At 46.8% G+C, this 8,099-nt stretch overlaps 1 long non-coding RNA gene across 1 annotated transcript in view; it reads right to left on the bottom strand.

The window, feature by feature from the left end:
- Nucleotides 1-1,760: 1,760 nt before the first annotated feature.
- LOC144121966 (uncharacterized) overlaps nucleotides 1,761-8,099 on the bottom strand; it is a 117,520-nt gene continuing 111,181 nt past the window's right edge. Inside the window, exon 3 of the long non-coding RNA XR_013312762.1 lies at nucleotides 1,761-3,488. This is a non-coding gene — a long non-coding RNA (uncharacterized LOC144121966). The remainder of the gene's footprint in view (nucleotides 3,489-8,099) is intronic.

Here is an 8,099-nt window from a genome sequence, read left to right as displayed (position 1 = left end):
CTTCCACACTAGCGCATTGAAAGACTCGTTTGCATTCTGTGTCTGCATTCTTGAGCATCGTGCAAGGAGCTCTGGCTTACTAAGCCGGTTGTAGAGAGGCACAAGCTCTTTGGCAACGTCTCTGCTGAAAGCTGGACGATGGGGTCTTGGCACTGATGGCTTACCAGCTTCAAATAGGGCTTTGTGCCGATTGTAGTGGCACCATGAGTCCTCACCATGTGGACAAGCGTCATGTCGTGGGACTTCGTCCGTCGAGTAGGAATGAAAAAGTGTCGCAAATACTCCTCGTTGCATTTTTGTCACATCTGGAGCATTTTCTTTCAGGGCAGATGCATAGTAAGCAGTGAGTTTTTTTACCACGCTTTGCATCAGCTTCCCCTTGCCTCCTAGACCTTTCGTCGTTTTCTTTAGTTTTTCAATTCGAGGATAAACACGTTTTGCGACATGATTTATGCAGTCTTCCTTCACAATCTCTTTATCATACAGCTGCAGGCTGGAGACATGCAGGAATAATTTGCTGTCGCCATCACAGAGCACTGTGGTGTATTGCATGTTGTGAAGCTCCTTAGAGCGACTGAATATTATGCCTGCAGCTTCAACTTCCATGGCATTCGACGATCCACTGAAGTTCTTCTGGGAGACCTCACTGTGTGCTTTTTTCCAATCTTGATGTCCATCCTCACCTTCTTTGGGACCATAGTTGCAGCCATGGCAATAGTTGCATTGCACAGCAAATTCCAGCACCAACCCAGTTTCCAGCTCGATAGCAATGCCGAGCCCAAAGTGTGAGGTGTGGCCGCGTTTATGCCAAGTTCCGTCATAACTTACACACACGTCCAAAAGTTGAGTGGAGCCAGCAACGGAGTTGATTGCCCTCACAGCGGCTCCGGCTTCGCGCATGACATCAGACGCAGCTTCCATAGCGGCTCTGTGCACCTTCTCCGCTACTGTCTGGTATGTTTTGTGGTGCATGGGCATTGGCGCGTCCATACCCGCAAAAAAGTTTGCCATGGTTTTGTAGTTCATGCGCTTACGGCTTGCAACCACGAGGCGCAATGAAAGCTCAGGCTGCCGACTGGACTTCACAGGTGGAGCATGCGCGGCCTTCTTGACTTCACCACACCATCTACACATCACGACAAACTCCAGATTCCCACCCGCACCGATTTCTTCCAAGTCCAACGACTGTCCGTGACAATGCGGGCACAGAAGCGATGTTACCACCGCCTTGATGGCTGTAACTTTTACAAAACGGTAGCCGCTGGGCTCCGGCGTTTTCTCGCTTTCGTCGGCAGGACCCTGGCAAAGTAGTGCGACCTTCCTTTCAAATGTTGTCAATTGGCACTCACCACCATCAGCAGAACCAGTAGACATTTCCATAGGTGACGAACCACCATCGGAGCTTGTAGGGTTCGCATCAGCCGCCGGCAGCAGGCTTGGGCTTGGCGAACGCACAGGCAGACACTCACTTGCTGGCGGTCGCCCAGTGCTGTTTAGGCCTCTCGCTTTCGTCGTGCGTTTTCGCTTCCCGAAGCTTTTCCGTGTCGAAGCCTTCGTTGCGGGCATCTTCGGGTCACACCACCGGCCACCCGATGATCGCAATAAGCTCACAGAAGGAAGATATAGCAACACATAGCAAGCGTCGAGCGCAACCAAAGCAGGAACGACTCCAAATGGCGCGAAAACAGCGTTGGGTGGCCACGTGGTACATTTCCGCCAATCCGAGTTCCTGTTTCGGTTTGCTACCCACTGCTTCGGTTCGAGCTCCTGTTTCGGTTTCTGCGGCCAGTAATATGCCTTTCTTTTTTAGTTCTTCGATAGTTGCCTTGCATAGTCTCGATGGAAAGTATTCCGTCACTAAACAGCGCGAAAAACAAACTTTCTATCACAGGCATTCACTTCACGTTCGGTTTTTTGCCCGCACCGCGGCCGCGTCTTGAAAAGAGCGTTCACAGACGCCTTCGACGGCAAATGCGCCCCACCGTGTCGTGAAAAAAATTCATTTTCTTCTTTTCTACTTCTCCGATAACAACCAAACTTGGTGAGAATATTCTTCATTAAACCAGCAATCCAAAACAACTCAAGCTTTAAAACACATTTTTTTTCCGAAAATCGGTATTTTAGCCCCGCATCCCCCCTTAAAGTTCGATAAGTCTGCCAGGATTTCTCTGTCGTTTATTTCGCGAGTCAGCCAGGTTTCGGTTAATACGAGGACGTTGCTATTGGATGAGTGAACAGGACTGGAGATTTCTTCCCTCTTAGGAATAAAAGTGTGGACTGAGGTGTTAGTCGAGACGCGGGCCTAAAGTAATGCTGTGGGGCGCTTTTTCTAGGTGGGTGCTATAATATTTCTTTGATAGCTTCCGAGGAGTAGTCATAAACGTATCGTGCGTGGCTGATAAACAAGGTTTTGTAACTCAGCATATAAGCCGTAGATTTGCTTTTTGCAAAGGTGATAAGTTGCTTTCGAGCCTTCCTAACAGCAGGCGAGAAGTCCTCACTGGCGCTGTATCCAGTATCTTTGAATTTTTTCCATTGGACAGAATATTCAGCTTCGTTTTGTGGGAGTGAAATTTAACGATTATTGGTCTTATCTTGCCAGGTGTGTGACGGCCAAGGCGATGCGCGCGCTCAATATCGATTAGATCAACTGTTATACGTAGGGTACCGACTGATTACAGCTTCCTTAGATTGTGCATAAGTTTCTGCAGGATCAGTGTCAGGGATGCCATAAATTATTACATTGTTCAGACGTGACGGGTTCTCAGCGTCATCAACACGAGCTTCAAGGTTCTTTATCTGAGCGCACATTTGCGTTGTCGCTGTCTCCATCAAGTCAAGGCGCGATAGCATCTCAGTGATAAGTTGTTTTTGTTCCTCAAGGACACATATGCGCGCTAATAAGTCAGCGATTGTTGCGTCTGTAGCCATAAGTTGATTTTTCATGTCTTTTATCTCTGAGAGAAGTGTAGATTTCCCGGTAGACAGTTTCTTTAGCTCAACAAGCACGGTTTCAAAATCAGGTCCCGGGTTAAATTCAATATCCCCAGCCAAAAGTAACAAGAATCGAACAACATGAACACATTCAATACCAATACAGACACAGCTCTGTGTGCTTGGTACCTGTAGTAAAAGATAATTGCTAGTTTTCTTAGCAAATAGGCTGTAGAAATTACCAACTCGCATGATGAAGGCGAAAGGGTTAGGCTGTGTGGTTGCACAGTCGCCGGGCCCATAGAGAGGCACGAATGGACGCTGCTCCTTTATAGCTTCCAATGGTGATGTCGCTCGCAGTTTCGCGCTTGCCAGAGATACGGTAGTGTCCAGTGTTGCCCGAGGGGCATTCCGGAAAATGGCGAGATGATGACTGTAGGGTTGCAGCAGGGCCTGTTGCTGTTTCCGGCATCAGCATGCGTGGGAAGCACTGCGGTTCCAGGGCGCGCAGACAGCAGGGCGGAAATGGCCACGCGAACGACGACCAGAAGAATCTGCATGATGAAGGCGAAAGGGTTAGACTGTGCGGTTACACAGCCGCCGAGCCCACCAAGAGCATGTCTTTTTAAATCCACACTGATGGATGTCAAGAAGATCACAGGATTGTAATAGAAACATTAATCTAATGTTTAGGACGCTTTCAATGGATTTGGCAAGTATGCTTGTTAGGGCTATAGGCCTGTAATTGCCAGGGGAGGTAGGTACCTTTTCTGGCTTCAACAACGGTACAATAATAGCTTTTTTCCAAGCCTCCGGTATCTCTCCTGATAACCATATTTTGTTAAAAAAATTTCAGAAGCAAGTCTACAGCGGGTTCGGACAGGTGGGCGAGCATTTCGTAATGAACTTCATCTGATTCTGGTGCAGTCTGTTTCCCGGAAAAAAGTACGCTGTTAATTTATTGTAGAGTAAATGGGCTATTATATGCTTTGTGAGCACTGCCCTTTGTCGGCAGTCTTTCTTTTTCAGCTGCATTTTAATATTTTAAAAATGATTCTGTATAGTGAGAGGAACTAGATACAGTGGAAAAATGTTCACCTAATATGTCAGCTTGTTCTTTGATATTTGTACTCCAGGGGCTGCCAGAAGAAGAACTGTGAACGGAGAGTAGCGAACATCCAGTTTGTGTTCTTCGTCCAACATTTTTTTCGATGAGACTTGGCTGTTTATCGAGAAAATGAAACGCTGCCAAGATGATTTTTCGGCATTTCGACGTATGTGCAACGCGTTTGCTCTTGCTTTTTTAAAGTTTATAAGGTTCTCCTGTGTGGGGTATTGGCGAAATATACCTCAAGCTTTATTTTGTTGTTTTTTTGCTTCTTTGCAATCTCGTGTCCACCACACTTTATGGTTGCGTAGTACTATTCCTAAAGATTCGGGGATAGCCAAGTGTGTGTCAGCAAGTATACAATTTTTGAACTTTTCATTTATTTCATTTACATTAACATTTTCTAAAGCAATATTTTCTAACATTGCTGCTGTTCTAAAAAGCTGCCAGTCTGCTAAATTGAGCTTCGAACGCCGTGGTTTTGTCGGGGTGACTGATGTTGGGAATGACAGGCAAATTTCAACAGGGAGATGATCGCTTCGATTTGGGTTGTCTAAAACATCGAATTTAAAATCGGTAAAAACTGATGGAGCTAGAAGACAAATCTAAAACACTCATTTTTCCTGAACTAGGACAATAAGTAGGTTTACCGGTGTTGAATAAACAAATATTGTTGGATAGTATAAAATCCTCAATACCCAACCTCTGCTATTGGTTTTCTCACTGCCCCAGAAACAAAAGTGTGCATTAAAATCGATAACTATCAAGCATGGCTCCGGTAACTGTTCTAAAAGATTCTCTAATTCATGTTGTGTTCCTTCGAGATGTGGTTGAAAATATATGCTACAAAGTGTAATGGTTTTGTAACCAACCACAGTGGCTGCTACGACTTCAAACGTAGTTTTCAGTTTGATCTCGCCTCCTGCTACTCGAGGTTGCACAATGATGCCTACACCTCCCGAGTCTGCTCGCCCCCTCTCGGTCACGGCGGAAAACGGTATACTTCTTTAGCACCTTTGTGCGCCGAGGGCCTAGATAGGTTTGCTGCACACATAAAGGAAAAGGGGAAATTGTGTTGAAAATGTCTTTAATGTTGTTATAGTTATTTATGAGACCTCTGCAGTTCCAGTGTATTATGAAAGCCATCTTAATGTTGTATGCACGTGTGCAGATAAAATTAGATTAACTTTGATTTGGCCCCGTGACTCAGAGCCTCACATTTTTTGATCGATCCAAGGACCTCCGCCGTCCATCCGACATGGACGGCACGGGGCTGCCCTGGATCGTGTCCATCGCCTCTGCAGAGGCGCTGGACGACCATGCAGGACGCACGCTGACTTTTGAGTTAGACTTCGACCTGTAGGAAGAGGTCTTGAAGCCCGCTGACCCGGGGGTCTGAACAGCCTGCTTTGGGGTTGGCAGAGTAGTGTCAGCTACTCCACCAGAGGGCACAGATGGCCCTGCCATAGGCCCACTGCGTGCGGCCTGGACAGGTGCCGAAGCCTGGTGTGATGCGCAGCGCCCACACAACACATCGGCGAAGTTTGTTTTTGCAGTGAAGCAGAATCTGTTTCGGCGTATCGCCTTCTTGCTTCCTTGAAAGAAACGTTTTCACTGGTTTTCAGAGTAATTATTTCTTTTTCTTTCTTCCAGGACGGACAAGCCCTGGAATATGCAGCATGGTCTCCTTCACAATCTGTGCACCGCGGGGCAGCAACACATTCATCTGACTGGTGGGCCTTCGACAAGCATTTCGCACAAGTTATGCGGCCGCGACAAATCTGTGAGCCATGGCCGAACCTCTGGCATTTAAAACATCTGCGTGGGTTGGGTATATATGACCTTTCATTTATTTTTAGGTACCCGACTTCAAGGCTTTCAGGTAGTGTGTTGGTGCTCAAAGTGAGGATCAGGTGTTTCATATCCATTTCCTTGTTATCCTTCCGGATCTTTATCCGCTGAACATTTATGACATCTTGGTCGGCAAGGCCTTCAAGCATTCCTTTTTCAGAGAGGTGAAAAAAATCAATTTCTGATATGACGCCTCGGACTGTGTTGAAAGATCGGTGTGACGTGATGGAGACAGGAATCTCCCCTATCGATACAATGTTTGCAAGTTTCGAGTGCTGGACGGTGCCACGTAGTTCGAGCAGTAAGTCGCCACTAGCCATTTTTGATACCTTGTACCCAAAGCACAAGGTATCTGTCAGGCACTTTGCTACCAGGAACGGGGAAATCAGTCTTGCTTGTTTTTCTTCAGCTTTGCTATGAATAACATGAAATTTTGGGAATGACACTTTTCTTTTTTGAAAAAAATCATCGTTCTGCCCTCTTTTTAGAGAGTGATCAGGTTTGGAATGGAGAGGAGCCATAAAAAAATTTAGTTTTTCAGTCGCGGTGCCAGCCATCCACCACAAAGCCTAACAAGGGGACGGGACAGGAACTTGCACGCAAGTCCTACACACGCCAGCTGTACACCTCAACTATATGACGAAAACCCATGGTAGTTTGCCACACAAGGTTAATTAACCCTAGCCGCCCATGAAGACAGAAAAAAAAAACAGGAAACGAGGAGGAGACAAGACAGTAGTCAGAAAGAAGATAGGAAAGTAAAAGATGGAGAGGAGGACGGGAAAAGGCGACTGCCGATTTCCCCCGGTCGGGTCAGGCCGGAGGTGCCGTCTACAGGAAACTGGGGCCAAAGTGGTGTGTTGCCTCCGCCAAAGACCTTAAGGGTCCAAACGCTCAGCATCAGCTCAACCACCAGGATCCCCTTTTACCCGGACACGGCGATGCCACGCACGACTAGGCACGGGTGCTCGGGTCCGTGGTGATGCACTGTTCACCATCATCCCCTTGCGGGGATGTCCCTGCGGATGCTCGGGAAGCCGTGGTGTCACCACTCACCAACGCCTGCAAGCTGCAGATGCCCCCCTGTGGGGAAAATATAGTGCCTGAATTTTACGATAAATGTGTTATACTACTTCAATCTGAATGGATGGCTTCAAATCAGAATACAAGTTTGTGTATTTGTGTCTACTCTTAGCCGAAAATCCTAGCGTCTTCATTTTGCTGGATTGTTTAGTTACTTATAGCCAGTGTACTATGCCATGATTGAGTTGTCCTCCAAATTTAATGTGCTGCCAAATACTTGTTTCACTCGCAGGTCCCTCAGGCACACATTATGAGTTCAAATCCTGGAGGGGAGACTGCTGCACTTCAGGATTATTTCACCTTTAAGCTTGACAGCGGCAGCTTTCAAGAAACTGTTCTAGCCTGCCTGAGGCCAGCTGGTCCCCTTCTTCGCCCAAAAGACAGGCAGGACCTTGTACAATGTATTTTTGGGCAAATGATTGCAAAATGCTCACGGCGCAGGAGAGAATTCATCCGAAGCTTGGCTAAGAAGCTTGTAGAAGAATTCCCCACACTAAAGGACAGAGGTATGGATGAGCACCTGCTAGACCGTGGATACGATTCGCTTTTCCAGCAAATGAAAAACGGAGTGGAGAATATGACCCGTGGCAAAAAGCAACCATCCCAAGTACCGGATTGACATTCAAAGAGCGTGCCAATGTTTCCTATGGGTGCCTAAATTGGCAACCAATCCTGGATTCAAATGGCGATGCCACTGAAGAGAAAATAAGATTTTTGAGACAGGAGGGCCTCAACAGTGCCAGAGAAATCAACTTACCTTCGGCACTGCAATACATGCAAGAAACATATTGTGACCAGATAGACTGCATTAGTTTGGATGATTCGGTGCAACAGACCACTGAAATCAAAGCACAGTGGTCTCTGCTTTTCCTTGCCCGCTTTTTCTACGGACATGCAGACCAGCTGCTCGGAAAAGATGTAAAGGTGAATGTTGCTAATGCTGTATTTATCAGAAATGTTTTTCGTTATTCTGATGATGAATTTTTATGGCTCAAGTGCAGCTTTAGCCAAAGAGCGCCATGGCACAAGGTGGGGTCAGAGACCCATTTCCCAAGCATTTCACCCTAAAGAAGCCGAGCACCAGGCAGGGGAAAGCTTGTACGCATTGTATCACCGGTGGGTA

The sequence above is a fragment of the Amblyomma americanum genome, chromosome 2 (genome assembly GCF_052857255.1).
Source record: "Amblyomma americanum isolate KBUSLIRL-KWMA chromosome 2, ASM5285725v1, whole genome shotgun sequence".
In the NCBI taxonomy this organism is placed as follows: Eukaryota; Metazoa; Arthropoda; class Arachnida; order Ixodida; family Ixodidae; genus Amblyomma; species Amblyomma americanum.
This window is presented reverse-complemented; position numbering and strand designations above follow the sequence as displayed.